Genomic DNA, 19,383 nt, shown 5'->3' on the forward strand with positions numbered 1-19,383 from the left:
GGAACATACCTTTAAGAGATTTATCTCATTTGGAACACTTGGACACAGGGTGGGGAGCATCGCACACCAGTGCCTGTTGTGGGGTGGGGTGATGGCGGAGGGATGGCATTGGGAGATATACCTAATGTAAATGACGAGTTAATGGGTGCAGCACACCAACGTAGCACATGTATACATATATAACAAACCTGCACGTTGTGCACATGTACCCTAGAATGTAAAGTATAATACAAATATATATATATTAAAGATTTATCTCATTTGATCATTAGTTGGTCTAAATAAGGAGTGATCAAAAAGCAAGAAACATGAACTCTTCAGGAATATTTGCTTTTGAGAAATATCTGCTAGTGTTTCAAAACTTTGATAGCCTCGTGGAGTGGATTCAACTCTTAGATGTTTTTGAGACAAAGAAAGAACATTCTATGTGTTAGAGGAAGACGCTTCAGATCACTGCTCTGCTGACTTCTTCCTGTGTACATAATCCAAAGATAGTGGAGCTGAAAGGTGGTCACCGATGTGTGGGCATCATTGAGATGAGATCACTGCAAGTTATTATCTCTCGACTATCTTCCATACCTTTCTTCTATGTGCTGTGCTATTCTATTTATTGTTTTCAAAAGTGTATCTTTTAGGGCTGCGAGCGGTGACTCACCTGTAATCCCAGCACTTTGGGAGACTGACGCAGGTGAATCACTCGAGGTCAGGAGTTCGAGACCAGCCTGGCCAACGTGGTGAACCCCATCTTTACTAAAAATACAAAATTAGCCAGGTTTGGTGGTGGACAACTGTAATTCCAGCTACTTAGGAGGGTGAGGCAGGAGAATCGCTTGAACCTGGGAAGCAGAGATTGCAGTGAGCCGAGATCACACCACTGCACTCCAACGTGGGCAACAAGAGTGACACTGCATCTCAAAAAAAAAAAAAAAAATGTATCTTTTAGCTTCAAGGACCCTGCCTTACTGACCAGAAGATAAGAATTCATCTAGGGGGAGGCCGAGACGGGTGGATCACAAGGTCAGGAGATCAAGACCATCCTGGCTAACACAGTGAAACCCTGTCTCTACTAAAAATAACAAAAAATTAGCCGGGCGAGGTGGCGGGCGCCTGTAGTCCCAGCTACTTGGGAGGCTGAGGCAGGAGAATGGCGTGAACCCGGGAGGCAGAGCTTGCAGTGAGCCAAGATCGCGCCACTGCACTCCAGCCTGGGCGACAGAGCGAGACTCCGTCTCAAAAAAAAAAAAAAAAAAGAATTCATCTAGGGACAGTTACATGAACTCATCTTCTCAGTCTCCATTTCTAGAGCTGATGTGTAACTTTTCATCAATTGCACTGAGAAAACGAGAGCTTCAGTGTCTTGGGTTGGGTCAGCATCTCTAACTAGCACAGCACCTAACACCTAGTGAAAACTCAACAAATGTTTGTTGAGTGACATAAGCCTTCCTTCTGAAAATGCAAGTCTTGGGTTTGTGTATCTTCTTTCACTGGTCCTGAATCAGTCCTATTATTTCCGGCAGGCGCGTCGCTCATTGAGAATGTAGTCATAAACTCTTGTGGGTCTCAATTTGGAATGTCCATGATTGTCCTCCTAAAAATAAATAGAAGTATTATGTGTTAAGTGCTTTTTAAATCTGCTATGTTTGCAAAAAGAATTCTGCGTTGGTGCTCCCAATTTACCAGTCTGACTTAGATGTTTTGAAATAGAGTAAAATGTATCTTAACTAAAAAACAGCACAGTAGTGGTATTTTTGTAAGCTTGTTTCAATGTTTTTCTCTATAAACCAATAGTAATTTTAGTGGCTTTTTTTTTTTTTTTTTTTTAGACAGTCTTGATCTGTGGCCCAGGCTGGAGTGCAGTGGCATGATTTTGGCTCCCTCCATCTCCAGGGTCCAGGCAATTCTCTTGCCTCAGCCTCCCAAGTAGCTGGGATTATAGATGTGCACCACCACGCCTGGCTAATTTTTTTTTTTTTTTTTTTTTTGAGACGGAGTCTCGCTCTGTCTCCCGGGCTGGAGTTGCAGTGGCCGGATCTCAGCTCACTGCAAGCTCCGCCTCCCGGGTTCACGCCATTCTCCTGCCTCAGCCTCCCGAGTAGCTGGGACTACAGGCGCCGCCACCTCGCCCGGCTAGTTTTTTTTTTTTGTATTTTTTAGTAGAGACGGGGTTTCACCATGTTCACCAGGATGGTCTCGATCTCCTGACCTCGTGATCCACCCGTCTCGGCCTCCCAAAGTGCTGGGATTACAGGCTTGAGCCACCGCGCCCGGCCTAATTTTTATATTGTAAAGGCAGAGTTTCGCTGTGTTGGCCAGGCTGGTTTCGAACTCCTGACCTCAAGTGATCCACCTGCCTCGGCCTCCCAAAGTGCTAGGATTATAGGGGTGAGCCACTGAGCCTGGCCAATTTCATTGTATATGAGGGAAAAATCCATGATTTTTGCAAATGTCCCCAACTTGATCTAAATCCTCCTTTCTTTTACAACCTCTCCTAGAGATGGTGCTCTAATGACAAAAGCAGAGAGGTAGGCAAACATTTTTTATGATCCCCTCTAGAAATTTTGTTTAGAAAAGTGTACCTCATCTGTTCAGGATTAGTAAAATAAGTCATGTAGGCTGGGCAAGGTGGCTCATGCCTGTAGTCCCAGCACTTTGGAAGGCCCAGGCAGATGGATCACTTGAGGTCAAGAGTTCAAGACCAACCTGGCCAACATGGTGAAACCTGGTCTCTACAAAAATACAAAAATTAGCCAGGCATGATGGCAGGTGCCTGTAATCCCAGCTATTCTGGAGGCTGAGATGAGAGAATCGTTTGAATCCAGGAGGTGGAGGTTGCAGTGAGCCAAGATTGTGCCATTGCACTCCAGCCTGGGCGACTGAGCGAAACCATCTAAAAATTAAAATTAAAATTAATAAATCATGTAGATTAATCCACTTCTGGAAGAAGAGGAAAGGTGTACTTGAGTTAGTTCCTGTTGTGTAATAAGATTCTATATTGAAATCTCAAAAAGAATATAAGCCTGGATCCCTACCCACGAAATGCAGACCCTCCACACCTGTGCAGTGCATGCTTGATGGTGAACTAGTCTCATACACACACTTTGCTGACGAGAAGCTGCAAGCCCAGTAGGTGAAGAGACTCCGTTTGGGTATCAGGAGCAGAGTCAGGACAAGCAGCTAGGTGTCTGGAGTGACTGGAGCATTCTTGCCAGGGAACAGCCGAGATCGCACCATTGCACTCCAGCCTTGGGAGACAAGAGTGAGACTTTGTCTCAAAAAAATAAATAAACAAAATAAATAAATAAACGGGCGGGGCGCGGTGGCTCACGCCTGCAATCCCAGCACTTTGGGAGTCCGAGGCGGGCGGATCATGAGGTCAGGAGATCGAGACTATCCTGGCCAACATGATGAAACCCTATCTCTACTAAAAATACAAAAAATTAGCCAGGAGTGGTGGCAGGCGCTTGTAATCCCAGCTACTTGGGAGGCTGAAGCAGGAGAATTGCTTGAACCCGGGAGGCGGAGGTTGCAGTGAGCTGAGATTGTGCCATTGCACTCCAGCCTGGGCAAAAAGATAGAAACTCCATCTCAAAAAAAGTAAAAAATAAAAAAATAATAATAATAATGATAAAAAGATCATAAAGAATATGAGGCCGAGCACAGTGGCTTGCACCTATAATCTCAGCACTTTGGGAAGCCGAGGTGGGCGGATCACTTAAGGTCAGGAGTTCAAGACCAGCCTGGCCAACATGGTGAAGCCATGTTTCTACTAAAAATACAAAAAATTAGCCAGGCGTGGTGGTCCACGCCTGTAGTCCCAGCTACTCGGGAGGCTGAGGCAGGAGAATTGCTTGAACTTGGGAGGCAGAGGTTGCAATGAGCCGAGATCGTGCCACTGTACTCCAGCCTGGGTGACAGAGTGAGACTCTGTCTCAAAAAAAGAGAAAAAAATTGGCCAGGCATGATGGTGTGTGCCTGTAGTCCCAGCTGCTTGTGAGGCTGAGATGGGAGATCACCTGAGCCCAGTAGGTAGAGGCTGCAGTGAGCTGAGATTGCACCACTGTACTCTAGCCTGGGTGAGTAACACAGTAAAACCCTGTCTCAAAAATAAAAAGCAAAAAGTACATGAAGTAAGACTAAAGAAACTAAGATGAACAGCTAAAAAAGAAAGCAAGAAAAAATATATATACATATGGTATTTGTAAAGTTTGGAAACAGATAAAATACACAAAATTCTGTGAGGTCTTCAATCTGTAAAAAATGAAATTATATTAAAAATTATATTCTGTGTTTTACAGGATGGGAAACATCACACACCAGGGCCTGTCGTGGGGTGTGGGGAGGGGGGAGGGATAGCATTAGGAGATATACCTAATGTAAATGATGAGTTAATGGGTGCAGCACACCAACATGGCACATGTGTACATATGTAACAAACCTGCACATTGTGCACACGTACCTTAGAACTTAAAAGTATTAAAAAAAAAAAAAAAAAAAGAGCTACAAGAGAACAAGCAAAAAAAAAAAAGGCATCAACAAGAGTGTAGGTAATTATGAAATTGAGTGACAGGGCATTCATTATGGTAGTAGCTTTATTGTTGTGTATGGTTAAAATTTTTTATAATAAAATGTTTTTAAAAAGTGAACAGCAAATGATAGGCACTTGTGTCCTCGCTTGACCACAGAGTAAGCTGTGTGATCTCTGGAAAGTTCCTTAACTATACAGAGAAAATTTTGGTTAGTGTGGATAATCTGTAGGCTGCTCTCTCCCGCTCTTGATTTCTATAACACTTTTTTTTTTTCAGTTATATTATTCATAGAATTTTACACTCAGAGATCTGGGGGAGACCCAAGAAATCAGTCCGTAAGATCCGGACTTAAATTCCAGGTCTCATACACACTTGCTTTGGTAAGTCACTTAAATACCTGAGGCTCAGTTTAATCCTGTGTAAACTAGGAATAATTACTATTATTTTTCAGAGATTGGTAAAGACAAGATATGGAATGTGCTTAAATGTAGACCCAGCACCTTGTAGGCACTTAATAAATGTAAAGTATTGCAAAAAAAAAAAAAAAATGTATTCTGTGTTTTAATATTTTATGGACCCCAGGTATATTTTATTATTATTTATTTATTTTTTATTATTTTTTTAAATATTTTTTTGAGATGGAGTCTGGCACTGTCGCCCAGGCTAGAATGCAGTGGCATGATCCCGGCTCACTGCAACCTCTGCTTCCCGGGTTCAAGCAATTCTCCTGCCTCAACCTCCCAAGTAGCTGGGATTACAGGCGCACACCATCACAACCAGCTAATTTTTGTATTTTTATTAGAGATGGGTTTTTGTCATGTTGGCCAGGCTGGTCTTGAACTCCTGACCTCAAGTGATCCACCTGCCTCAGCCTCCCAAAGTGCTGGTATTACAGGCGTGAACCACCGTGCTGGGCTGAGGTATATTTTAATCCTCAGAAACCCATGGAGCTGGAAAATGCTCCTCAAAGAGATCCATATAATCACGTGGCTCAGCAGCATAAACAGCCTCTCATCTCTGGAATCACAGTCTAAAGATTTTGATAATTAACTCTCCTTTTCTACTTTGAAAAAGAAGCCCAAATTCAAACAGGTAAACAGTCATGTCAATTTGCAGGTGAGTTTTCAAAAGCTGATCTAGAGGCATTGTTCTCTGAAAATAAATTAAATAGAACAAAGGCTAGGCAAACGAGTCATCGTCATTTTCTTCAGAAGGCCATGGTTTTCAGTGGTAGTTTTTCATTGACCAGAGTAGGCCAATATCGATGTAAATGTAACTCTAAAACCTCCCTGCCACTCTCACGTTACAGCACAGCCAGGGCATCTAGGCGAGCCACAGAGAATTCCAGGTCTGGGGCATTCCCAGGAGGCCAGGTCTGTGAACACATTCTGGACACCTGGCTTAGCTGACCTCCACATCAATTCTGTTGTGAGAGTTTCTTCATCTTCATCATCCTTAAGAGTCTCTAATGGGTTGGGAGAGAGGGCTCAGCCTCTGCATCCCCCATCCTCCCATGTGGCTTCTCAGCATGCGTCCCTCCTGCCTTCCAGATCATCTGACCTGCAGGGACCCCAGAAGCTCTCACCAGAAAGAGATTTGGGTGCCTGTTCTGCGTACACGTTGCCCTCTCCTGCCATCCCTGCATTGTTGTTAACTGCTGAAAGACGGGAAAAGTCGTCACTTTTGAGTTCCTTCAGTTTGCTTTCAATTCTTTTACTCCCCTCCAGAGGTCATCTTTGAAGACGAGTTCTGTTGACAGGGGGTGCAAAATCTTAATTTATCTTTGTAGGACTCCTTGAAGAGGACTTCAGAGTTCAAAGCAAACAGTAAGATGAATGTTTGCTTTAGTGATCTTTTATCGTTTTATCCTTTGTAATGACCACAGAAGAGAAAGGAGTTTGCACATAAGTTATAAATAATCGTGTCAAGGGAAAATGTGGTAAAAGAAAAAAAAAAACAGATTTTAAGAACTCATTGGTGTTACTATAGAGTAAAAAACTGGCAAATATTTGGTTCATGAGCGCATTTAAGGTTTAGAACTGAGATCTACTGCCTAAGAGACAGGAACCTGAGCTTTTAGGTAGAAGGGAGATGGAATATAATCTTTATTTTCAAGAAACTTAGGCCGGGTATGGTGGCCCATGCCTGTAATCCCAGCACTTTGGGAGGCTGAGGTGGGCTGATAGCTTGAGCATCACAAGTTCAAGACCAGTCTGAGCAACATGGCAAAACCCCATGATATGGTTTGGCTGTGTCCCCACCCATATCTCATCTTGAATTGCAGTTCCTATAATCCCCATGTGGAGTGGGAGAGACCTGGTGGGAGGTAATTGAATAATGGGAGCAGTTAACCCCCTGCTGCTGTTCTTCTGACAGTGAGCTCTCACGAGATCTGATGGTTATTTATTTATTTATTTATTTAGAGACAGAGTCTCTCTCTGTCACCCAGGCTGGAGTGCGGTGGCATGATCTCGGCTCGCTGCAAGCTTTGCCCTCCGGGTTCACACCATTCTCCTGCCTCAGCTTCCTGAGCAGCTGGGACTACAGGTGCCTACCACCATGCCCAGCTAATTTTTTTTTTTTTTTTTTTTTTTTTTTTTTTGAGACGGAGTCTCGCTCTGTCGCCCGGGCTGGAGTGCAGTGGCCGGATCCCAGCTCACTGCAAGCTCCGCCTCCCGGGTTTACGCCATTCTCCTGCCTCAGCCTCCTGAATAGCTGGGACTACAGGCGCCCGCCACCTCGCCTGGCTAGTTTTTTGTATTTTTTTTAGTAGAGACGGGGTTTCACCGTGTTAGCCAGGATGGTCTCGATCTCCTGACCTCGTGATCCGCCCGCCTCGGCCTCCCAGAGTGCTGGGATTACAGGCTTGAGCCACCGCGCCCGGCCTTTTGTATTTTTAATAGAGATGGGGTTTCACTGTGTTAGCCAGGATGGTCTTGATCTCTTGACCTCGTGATCCTCCCGCCTCGGCCTCCCAAAGTGCTGGGATTACAGGCGTGAGCCACTGCGCCCAGCCAAGATCTGATGGTTTTACAAGGGGTTTTTCCATCTTTGCTCAGCACTTCTCCTTCTTGCCATCATGTGAAGAAGGATATGTTTGCTTCCCCTTCTGCAATGATTGTAAGTTTCCTGAGGCCCCCCCAGCCATGTGGAACTGTGAGCCAATTAAACCTCTTTCCTTTATAAATTACCTATTCCCAGGCAGTTCTTCAGAGCAGCATGAGAATGGACTAGTATACCCTGTATCTACCAAAAAATACAGAAATTAGCTAGGCATGGTGGCATGCACCTGTACTCCCAGCTACTCAGAATGCTGAGGTGTGAGGATCACCTGAGCCTAGGGAAGCAGGGAGGTTGAGACTGCAGTGAGCCATGATCATGCCAATGCACTCCAGCCTAGGTGAGACCGTGTTTAAAACAAAAACAAAAAAAAACTCATTTTATTCCGAAGATTTCTTTGGTTGGGGAAAAAAAAACCCTGAAAGTTTAATTACAATGGGCCTTGCAAATGCTATTTATTAGTCATTTTCATTAGATAGATAGATAGATAGATAGATAGATAGATAGATAGATAGTCTAGAGGTCTTTTATTTTTTTAACAGCTATTATGCCATGAATTCATAGGGAATGGGTTCCAGCAGCTCAGGCTACTTCCCATTGGTTCTCACAAAATGTACTTCTCTGAGTGGAGCAGGCTGGCGCTTCAGTTGAACCCAGTTACCTTTCTCTTTGGCTTCTTTCTTTTTCTGATCATTTTCCTCACACGTTTCAGGAACCTATCTCGACTCTTAGAGTGCTTAATGTCCTCAATATGCACATTAATTCTCTTGGCAAGAATCTCGCCCTTAACTTGTTTGTTTACGACAGTGCCAACAGCATGCTGGGGAACATTGTAGACTCTTCCAGTTTTGCCATGGTAACACCTGTGGGGCGTTCCTTTTTGAACATTACTCATTGCCTTGATGCCTACAATATCACCTTTCTTATAGATTCCCATATACATGGCCAAAGGAATAACTCTATGTTTTCTTAAAGGCCTGGAGAACATACCGGGTACCTCTCCTCTTTCCCTTTGTGTTAGTCATTTTGGCGAATTACTGGAGGATGGCAGTTCCACTCATTATGTTTTTGAAGCCTCATTTTGGTTTATGTTTTAAAGTATGTTATCAAAAGGAAAAACATTTAAATTATAAAAGCACTATCTACTCAATTCAGTAAGGCATCCAGTGGTGGTATGTCGCTAATATCTCGTCTATTTTGTCCTGAACTTTCTCCATGCACACGTGTACACATGCGCACATACACAAACACACACATCTACAAGAATGGTTTGGTTGGGCTACACACATCTGTGGGTATGAAGTTAATGAGTCCTGATTCCACTACTTAACAAATGTGTGACCTTGGGTTATTTCTTAACCCCACTAAGCCAGACTTTCCCTAACTGTAAAATGGAATTAAGAACAATACCCAGCCAGGTGTGGTGGCTCACACCTGTAATCCCAGCACTTTGGGAGGCCGAGGTGGGCGGATCACTAGGTCAAGAGATCGAAACCATCCTGGCTGACATGGTGAAACTCCGTCTCTACTAAAAATATAAAAATTAGCCAGACGTGGTGGTGGGCACCTGTAATCCCAGCTACTGGGGAGGTGGAGGCAGGAGAATCACTTGAACCCAGGAGGCGGAGGTTGCAGTAAGCCAAGATTGCAACACTGCACTCCGGCCTGGCAACAGAGCGAGACTTGTCTCAAAAAAAAGAAAAAACAAAAGAACAATACCTGGCCAGGCGCGGTGGCTCACACCTGTAATCCCAGCACTTTAGGAGGCTGAGGCAAGCAGATCATGAGGTCAGGAGTTCGAGACCAGCCTGGCCAATATGGTGAACCCCCATCTCTACTAAAAATACAAAAATTAGACAGGCATGGTGGTGCGTGCCTGCAGTCCCAGCAACTCGAGAGGCTGAGGCAGGAGAATTGCTTGAACCCAGGAGGCAGAGGTTGCCGTGAGCCGAGATCATGCCATTGCACTCCAGCCTGGGTAACAGAGCAAGACTCCATCTCAAAAAAAAAAAAAAGAACAATACCTAACTCCTAAGGCGATGAGAGACGAAATGAGGATCTGCATGTGAAGGCTTATCACGGGGACTGACATGCCATGAACACTTAATGAAGGTGAGCCGTTAATTTGTAACTTTCTCTTGTCACTTTAAAAAAACATAGCTTGATAAGCCTTTTGGTAGCTTTGAAAAACTACCAGTTCTCCTCCATTTCATCCCTGTCTTAGCAGGGATTTGCATATATATTTGAACTCTTCTACACAAGTTAGAATCCTGAACCTACAATTACAGTCATTGTTAATATAATGTTTATGCACACTTACAGTTATTTGCCAGCTCATTCTAGCTCGTAACACCTCTGCGACGTAATTGTCATTATCCCCAGTTACAAAGGAGAGAATCCAGGCTGGTAAAGGAGGGCTGAGATCTAAATCCTGGCCTCCTGGCTCCACAGCCTCTGTTCTTCTCACCCGGCCACTCATTCTGACACAGCCCATCCCCAGTCAACAGCACAGCCTTCCAAAGGCACTGGGATAAGTCTGAAAGCAGTTTCCTGGCCCGAATTTGACTGGTTCCTGATAGAGCAACTGCTATCTGCTAGGCAGAGAAGGCCCCCTGGACCAGAAATCAAGAAACCTGGGTTCCTGGAAGTTCCCACATCCTTCTCACAGTTTCATCACTTGTGGAGTAGGTATAATAATATCGATCATTCCTTCCTTGTGGGATGAAGTGATAGCCAGATAAAAGTGATGATAATACTAACAATATGACAGGAGTTTAAGAAGGTATAGAAGTCTTTTGTGACTCTGTACTGATACTTTTATGACTAATTACTAATACTTTCATTAGTAGTTACTATGAACCAATAATAATGAAAGTTTTTGGTTTTTTTACTACCCCTGTTTTTTTCTTTTTTCTTTTTGAGACAGAGTTTTGCTTTTGTTGCCCAGGCTGGAGTGCAATGGTGCGATCTTGCTCACTGCCACCTCTGCCTCCTGGGTTCAAGTGATTCTCCTGTCTCAGCCTCCAGGGTAGCTGGGATTACAGGCATGCACCACCACACCCGGCTAATTTGTATTTTTAGTAGAAACAGGGTTTCACCATGTTGGTCAGGCTGGTCTCGAACCCTGACTCAGGTGATCCTCCCACCTCAGCCTCCCAAATCACGCTGGGATTACAGGCGTGAGCCACCACGCATGGCCTACCACCCTTGTTTTTAATGATATTCTTCATGACTCTGGTAATTCAGTGTTTTCTCACCCTGGGCATATTAACAACAACTTTTTTTTTTTTTTTTTTTTTAGATGGAGTTTTGCTGTGTCACCCAGGCTGGAGTGCAGTGGCACAGTCTCAGCTCACTGCAACCTCCACCTCCTGGGTTCAAGCAGCTCTCCTGCCTCAGCCTCTCAAGTAGCTGGGATTACAGGTGCCCACCACAATGCCCGGCTAATTTTTGTATTTTTAGTAGAGATGGGGTTTCACCATGTTGGCCAGGCTGGTCTCAAACTCCTGACCTCTAGTGTCTGCCTGCCTTAGCCTCCCACAGTGCTGGGATTACAGGCATGAGCCACCGCGCCCAGCCATTAACAACTTTCTCTTGATCTCATCATGTCCTTCATTCCATGTTAACCAGCCTGCCTGAGTTTCCACCAGATCTTCCTTGCTACCCTGGTTCCCTCTCCGAGTCTCCCCCACAGTGCTCCATGTGTAAACTGGAAAGTAGTCATAGCAGGGTTACAGCTCCCCTTCATACCCTTCCCTTGCAGACATGCATTTATAAATGGGCTGAACTCCACCCTCCTTGGGGTTAAAGTGAGGTGGGCCTTTTGTACAGTGCCACGTGTAAACAATGTGGCTTTTGAGATGGCCCCTAAAGCCTGGAGAGGAAGCCACGTTTTTCATTTGTGAGAAAATTATTCAAGGTTCTATCTGGTCCTTTGCTTTTCCCAACTAGGAGCTTTTTCAGCTTATGGAGAGCAGTGGTAAGACCAGGTAAGATCAGAACTGAGGCTGGAGTCCTAAAGTTGCTTTTCTGGAGGATTTCCTAGAGTTGGAGAACAGGGAATAATTAGAAAGGGGCGTCTGATCCTTGAGGTCAATTTGGAAGAATTGAGGGAGCTACCTACCCTCAATTCAGTGTTTCCTGAATGTGGTTCATTGACTTGTAAAGAGGAGACATTTTGATATATCATTATAAGAGAGCAAGTCAAGGTGAAGCACTCAATTGAATGGTAATTGCTTGGGAAGGGAAGAAGGGTCAAAGTGGTTGAACTTAATGATGCAAAAAGAATGATCATGAGAAAGAGAATTATAAACAGAGTGAGAGAGGTTAGGCAAAGGTGAGGGACTTCAAGTCAGCTATAAAGAAAATGATTAGAAACCTATTCTTGGAAGCAGATGTCCATCAGATTGAGAAACAGAGACCACAAAGGAGTATCTTCAAGCTTCTCAACTTTTGACAATGTGCATATGTTTTGTTTACCATATATTTACCTCTTACTGAGTATAGAAATGACTTTTGTCAAGACCAGTAGTAAGGACTTGGTTGTTATAAAATAAGATTGTCAGATTTAGTAAATGAAAAATTCCATGTGATTTTTGGGATCTACTTGGAGTAAAATAATTACTCATTTTTCATCTGCGATTCAAATTTAACTGGGTCTCCTGTATTTTATCTGGCAATGTTAGTATAAACCTGTGTAAGGAAAGGCACCAGCCCCTGCTAGATGAAGGTTTGCAGGGGAAAGGAACAGCCTCTGGGATACTATCCAGCTTTAACTCTCCTTTATGGAAGGCCCTTCATGGTAACACAGCACTCACTATTATAAAGCCATCTGGCAGGGCCGGGTGTGGGCCCGGCCTAGAGGTGAGCAATGGCTGTAATTGATTTTATGCTTCTGAGTTGACGTTGCCCAATGCCCAGTCCTCAGGGATAGGTCAAAGCAGAAGACCTCTGTGAGCGAGAACAAGTTTCTTTGGTGCAAGAAACAGGGCAAGGGGAACGTATTAGTCCGTTTTCACACTGCTATAAAGAAATACCCGAGACTGGGTAATTTACACAGGAAAGAGGTTTAATTGATTCACAGTTCTGCATGGCTGGTGGGGGGAGTGCAGGAAATGTACAATCATGGCAGAAGGCAAAGGAGAAGCAAGTACCCTCTTCACAAGGAGCCAGGAAAAAGAGCGAAGGGGGAAGAGCCCCTTGTAAAACCATCAGATTTCACGAGAACTCACTCACTATCATGAGAACAGCATGGGGGAACCACCCCCATGATCCAATCACCTCCCACCAGGTTCCCTCCCCTGACACATGGGGAGTACATTTTGAGATGAGATTTGGATGGGGACACAGCCAAACCATGTCAGGAAAGATGGAGCAGGTACAGGCAAGGGTGCTTTTGTCTTATGCCTTGGAAGAGAACCCATGGAAAAATCGTTATCCTATGCAATTGACAGGAATATGTATTCATAGGATTAAGGTTGGGTAAGATTCTGTATCCAGTTAGTAGGAGTTCATGAATGCTTCTTGCAGGTGGGGGGACTCTTTTATTTTGTTTTATTTTATTTTATTTTATATTTTATTTTGAGACATAGGCTTACTCTATTACCTAGGCTGGAGTACAGTGGCATGATCTCAGCTCACTGCAACCTCTTCCTCCCAGTTTCAAGCGATTCACCTGCTTCAGCCTCCTGAGTAGCTGGGATTACAGGTGTGTGCCACCACGCCCAGCTAATTTTTGTATTTTTAGTAGAGATGGGGTTTCACCATGTTGGCCAGACTGGTCTCAAACTCCCGATGTCAGGTGATTGGCCCGCCTTGGCCTGCCTAAGTGCTGGGATTACAGGCGTGAGCCACTGCACCCAGCCTGTTTTATTTTATTTTCAAATAAAACAATAAAATATTGTGTTTTCTAAAAAGTAAACAGGATATCAGATGGGAGGGAGTAACCACTCCACACAAGTCAGATCACCACTAGAAAACTTTCAAGATGTTTGGGAAGGGGGCTCTTTAAGCCAAGTCCAGGTCTTGACTGGCTGAAATACTGGAATAAGCTGGGCGACAGTGGGAGGAAAGGGCAGTGTAAGATATTTAGGGGGCTGTGAAGACTAGATTCAAAGTCTATGCTTTATATGAAAGGAAGTGAGCAGCACGCTATACCTTGGAGCAACTCAGTGTAAAAGGAGTACAGTAATTGGTGAAAAGAAATTGCTGCAGGCAGCAACGGCAGAGAGGATGCGGAAGGGGTGAGGACGGGGGCCTAGTGGTGAGGAATCTAGCAAAAGGAAATTATTTTTGTACATAAGGAATTCTATTGTTCAACATGCACCAGCCAACCCTTTACTGAGAACTTTATCACCTGTGGCCTCTGAGGATCCAGAGATGAGTGAATTCCAGTATCTGCCCTCAAGGGATTGACAATCTAGCAGAAGGAGAGAGCCTGTAAACAGAGCAACTCTGGAGTTTTATTTGACAAAAGGGAAGTGCTGGCCCACAGCGATTCACTTTGGCCAGGCACCATCTTTTCCTGCCTGGATTCATGTGACAGCTTCCTCACCCCTCTTTCAACCTCTGCCCAGCTGGTCTTCTGGGAAGCACTCCTCCTTGAATTCAGTGTAATCTCTCTCTCTCTCTCTCTCTCTCTCTCTCTCTACTTTTTGAGATGGAGTTTCTCTCTCTCTCTCTCTTCTTTTTTGAGATGGAGTTTCACTCTTGTTGCCCAGGCTGGAGTGCAATGGTGCGATCTCAGCTCCCTGTGATCTCCGCCTCCTGGGTTCAAGCAATTCTCCTGTCTCAGCCTCCTGAGTACCTGGGATTACAGGCACCTGCCACCATGCCCAGCTAATTTTTGTATTTTTGATAGAGACAGGGTTTCACTGTGTTGGATAGGCTGGTCTCGTACTCCTGACCTCAAGCTATCTGCCCGCGTTGGCCTCCCAAAGTGCTTGGATCACAGGCGTCAGCCATGGCGCCCAGCCCAAAATATTTTAAAGTAAGTTTCAAAAAATAAAGAGTCAGTAGGGACATTCCAGGCAAGGTGATGGCCATCAGAAAAGTTCATGAGTGAATTCACAGGTTGTCTTTTCTTGGTGTGAGCTGAGTCCATGTAAATGGATGTCTGGGAACTTAAGTGTCAGAGATTCTTTTTCATTAAGGGCTGCATGAGTGAACTGATGTCTTTCTTCATCTGTACAATGGGGATAATAGTGTCTGCCACATGGGCTTTTGGGGGAGGATTAAAAGCAAATTTAGCGGATCATGAGGGCAGGAGATCGAGACTATCCTGGCTAACATGATGAAACCCTGTCTCTACTAAAAATAAGAAGAATTAGTTGGGTGTGGTGGGCGCCTGTAGTACCAGCTACTAGGGAGGCTGAGGCAGGAGAACGGCGTGAACCCGGGAGGCGGAGCTTGCAGTGAGCCAAGATCGCGCCATTGCACTCCAGCCTGGGCAACAGAGCCAGACTCCATCTCAAAAAAAAAAAAAAAAAAAAAGCATGATGCCTGAGACGTAGTTAATGTCCAGTCAACATTAACTGTGGTTATTTTTACTGTTGTTATTGTTAATATTAGAGTGCAAATAGTTGTTTTCCCATTGCCTAGTTCTGTACCCGATTTATAGTAGGCATTCAATACATAGTTGCAGGAACGAATGCATTTGAGTCTCTTGATTTGTACTCATTTGTTCAACAACTATGTATTGGGCACTTGTATATGCTAGGCATAGTTCTAGGGCCTGGGAATAAAACAGTGTGGGTCCATGTCACCTTTCCCTATAAGAGCTTAATGTCTACAAGGGTAAGCAGACAGATGGATGGGCAGTGGGGATGCTACTTGGGCACCAAGGAGGGCTCTGAATATGTTCTAGGGAAGGGGTCACCTTCTCCCTAGAGAAAGTGCTATCTAAACTGAGTCCTGAGAGGTGAGTAGGAATTGGCAGGTGATAGTGGTTACAGTGGGAAGGACAACCTCAGTTTCAGTATGTTCAGAGGCCCAAGGTAAGAAAGAACCTGTCTTGTTATGCACAGCTTGGGCAGGTGGTTTAATTCAGGACATCTCCCAGAGATGCTTCAAGATGACTAGACACTACAGTTCAGTTTTACATTTTCTCATATACAACTGCACACAAATTATTCATGTTTTCAAGACTGTGAAAGGTAGAAATGGAAGAAGATATTGTTACCACGTAAGTAGAATGGGAGATGAGAAGAATTCTCTCTCTCTTTCTCTCTCTCCATCAGATGCCAGTAAGCAATCAGACTATCAAATATATCCAGACATTGCCAAATGTCCCTGCAGGGGTAGGGAAAGGGTGTGTAAAATAACACCTGATTGAGAATCACTGGCTTACAATATCAGGCATCATCCTAGACACTCAGCCTCTCCTCCTCAACAAGCCTTTAAGGCAGATGGTTTAAATATAAGGACAGGAAATGTCAAATGACCTACCCAGAATCTCATGGATAATCATTATGGGAGCTGGACTTTAAACCCAGGTGTTTCTTATTCCACTACATCTCCACACTGCCATATCACACACAGTTCCAACACCAAAGGAACTTCAGAGCTATCTGGGGAGGTGTGGTGTGAACCAAGTAAGTTTCAGTGTGTTCCCTGGAGAATGCGTGATGTGAGCACTCAGAAGAGAAAGGTAACAATGGGAGGGAGGTCAGGGAACATGTCCTGCAGAGATTAGAATGTTCTTTGCATATTTGTGGGCAAACAGTGAGTTTGTGCAGCGAAGTAGCAGGAAGTAAGATCTGGACAGATAGCATTGGGTAGCAGTTAAGAGCAAACACTGGTTCCAAATAGACTCTCAGTTCCAGCTCCTCTACTTATTAGTTGTGTGACCATGAGCTACTTAGGTAATCTTGTCCAGTTTCATTGCCTATAAAATGGGTTGCTGTAATAATAGTACATATTCTAAGATTGTTAAAAGGATTTAATGACCTAATATATAAAAGACTTAGAACAGGTCTTGGCATCCTGTATATGTTCGATAGATGCTAGCTACTTAGTACCTGGTTCTGTTGGACTTCAGATAGAGTTTAGAATCTATATTGTAAATAATAGCAGCTTTTGAATCAAGGCCTGCAAAGATGTTCCATAGGTACCACAATCTCCCTTCCTGTGTGCACTGGAAGATCACAAATTAGTGTATCTTTGGGTCAGAAACCAGTCTCTGGTTCCATCTGATTCCATGAACTGTTCTGTTCCTAGGGATCTATGTGAAATGGTTCAGCCCCTCTGTGGTGGCTTTGGGTTTGAAGCATTTTGTTTGTTTGGTTTTTTTTTTGTTGTTGTTGTTGTTTTTTAGATGGAGTCTCGCTCTGTTGCTCAGGCTGGAGTACAGTGGTGCAATCTCGCCTCACTGCAACCACCGCCTCCCAGATTCAAGTGATTCTCCTGCCTCAGCCTCCCAAGCAGCTGGGATTACAGGCGTGCACCACTGCACTCGGCTAATTTTTTGTATTTTTAGTAGAGACAAGGTTTCACCATGTTGGCCAGGCTGGTCTCAAACTCCTGACCTCAGGTGATCCACCCACTTTGGCCTCCCAAAGTGCTGGGATTAGAGGCATGAGCCACCACGCCTGGTCGGGTTTGAAGCATTGAGGACATCTTCCCAACAGAGCGGCAAAGAGGGAAAGAGACATGGACATCTGTTCAGACTTCATTCACTCATCCATCCATTCACTCAACATTTACTGAATACCTTTTTAATTCTGGGCATCATGTTTCCATTAACTACATCTGGAACACCAATAAGTCACCACCCCGCCTGTGTGTCAGCCGAAAGTTGATTGGATAGAATTGTCATTGTTTAGTTTCAGGGCAATTCAAAGTTATATTTGTGGATTGTGTCAGAATCCTGAGGTTTTTTCTCGTGCTTTGCTTGGTACCACTGCTGGGCCTTGTGTTTGTGGAGAGCTGGTGGCCCTGGATGTGGTCAGGGATCTTCTCCTGGGAATTTCCGCTTTCTTCCTCTCTTCAGCTGTTTATAGCTGCATAAGGTTTAGATCTGTTAGCAAACACTTGTATAATTATGCCCCTCTCTGTTTACAGATTCAGGGTAAATTGTCCTAATGGGAAAATATCTGTCCTTTAGAGTAATTTGGATCAAAGCTTTTTATTTTTTGTTTGTGTCTGCTTCACTTGCCTTTCTAAAAATCATTTTGCTGTCTGTTTCACTCATGAATCATCTACTGTTGATACACAACAGCACTCAATAAACCTCGTTAAAAATCTTGTCTTGATCTCAAAGTAGTTGACCTTAGGGAAAAATGCGACCCATCCATATGCTGTCTCATAGATACTGAATTGAAGGAAACATTGGATTGTAAGGCTCTTTGGGGACATCTGATAAGAAGCCCACAGAAATGACCAGCCAGAGGTCTGTGTTGAGCTGTGACATGAGTCTCTGTTCTGTAGGGCGGGGTTTGTTAAAGCTGTCAGGAATAAAGCCTACTTTAAAAGATACCAAGTGAAATTTAGAAGACGACAAGAGGGTGAAACTGATTACTATGCTAAGAAACGCTTGGTGATAGAGGATAAAAATAAGTACAACACACCCAAATACAGGATGAGAGTTCGTGTAACAGAGATCTCATTTGTCAGATTGCTTATGCCCATGTAGAAGGGGATATGATAGTCTGCACAGCTTATGCACACAAACTGCCAAAATTTGGTGTGAAGGTTGGCTGACAGATTCTGCTGCAGCATATTGTACTGGCCTGCCTCTGGCCTGCAGGCTTCTCAGTAGGTTTGGCATGAGCAAGATCTAGGAAGGCCAAGTGGAGGTGACTGGAGATGAATACAAGGTGGAAAGCATTGATGGCCAGCCAGGTGCCTTTACCTGCTATTTGGATGCAGGCCTTGCCAGAACTACCACTGACAATACAGTTTTGGAGGCCCCGAAGGAAGCTGGGAATGGAGGCTTGTCTATTCCTTGCAGTACCAGACGATTTCCTGGTTACGATTCTGAAAGCAACGAATTTAATGTAGAAGTGCATTGGAAACACATCATGTGTCAGAATGTTGCCGATTACATGCGTGACCTAATGGAAGATGAAGATGCTTACCAGAAGCCGTTCTCTCAATACATGAAGAACAGTGTAACTCCAGACATGATGCGGATGTATAAGAAGGCTCACGCTGCTCTGCAAGAGAATCTAGTCTAAGAGAAGAAGCCCAAGAAAGAAGTTGAAAAGCAGAGGTGGAACTATCCCAAATGTCCCTTGCCCAGAAGAAAGATCAGGTAGCTCAAAAGTAGGCAAGCTTCCTCAGAGCTCAGAAGCAGGCTGCTGAGACCCAAACCAAACAATTTTCTATGAAGAGTTTTCAGATAAAGACAATCAACTTATTGACTAAGCAGCTGAAGAAAAAGAAAAAGGAAATGACTGACCAGAGCCTTGACCACCATGCTGGAAACCTCATTTCAGTTCATGTGTTTTAGGGCATCACAATCACAAAGCATTTGTATTCATTCATCCCACAGTCACAGAAGACCTACTATATGCAAAGTTAGATTATAACTGAATAACTAAATGTATAAAGGTGAACCTTGATTTGAATTCTTCAGCTTTGTGGGAGATAGCAATGCACCCCTCCTATCAGAAAGGGCCAGGCGCAGTGGCTCAAGGCTATAATCCCTGCACTTTGGGAGACCGAGGTAGGCAGATCACCTGAGATCAGGTGTTTGAGACCAGTCTGGCCAACATGGTGAAACCCTGTCTCTACTAAAAATACAAAAACCAGCTGGGTGTGGTGGCAGGTACCTGTAATCCCAGCTACTCGGGAGGCT

At 44.2% G+C, this 19,383-nt stretch overlaps 1 protein-coding gene and 1 pseudogene across 7 annotated transcripts in view; both read left to right on the forward strand.

The window, feature by feature from the left end:
* PDZD2 (PDZ domain containing 2) overlaps positions 1 to 19,383 on the forward strand; it is a 480,351-nt gene that overhangs the window by 198,024 nt on the left and 262,944 nt on the right. The gene's annotated exons all lie outside the window — the stretch shown is intronic.
* On the forward strand, positions 17,992 to 19,110 carry LOC102146564 (large ribosomal subunit protein uL18-like; annotated as a pseudogene).

Source organism: Macaca fascicularis, chromosome 6, assembly GCF_037993035.2.
Source record: "Macaca fascicularis isolate 582-1 chromosome 6, T2T-MFA8v1.1".
Lineage (NCBI taxonomy): Eukaryota > Metazoa > Chordata > Mammalia > Primates > Cercopithecidae > Macaca > Macaca fascicularis.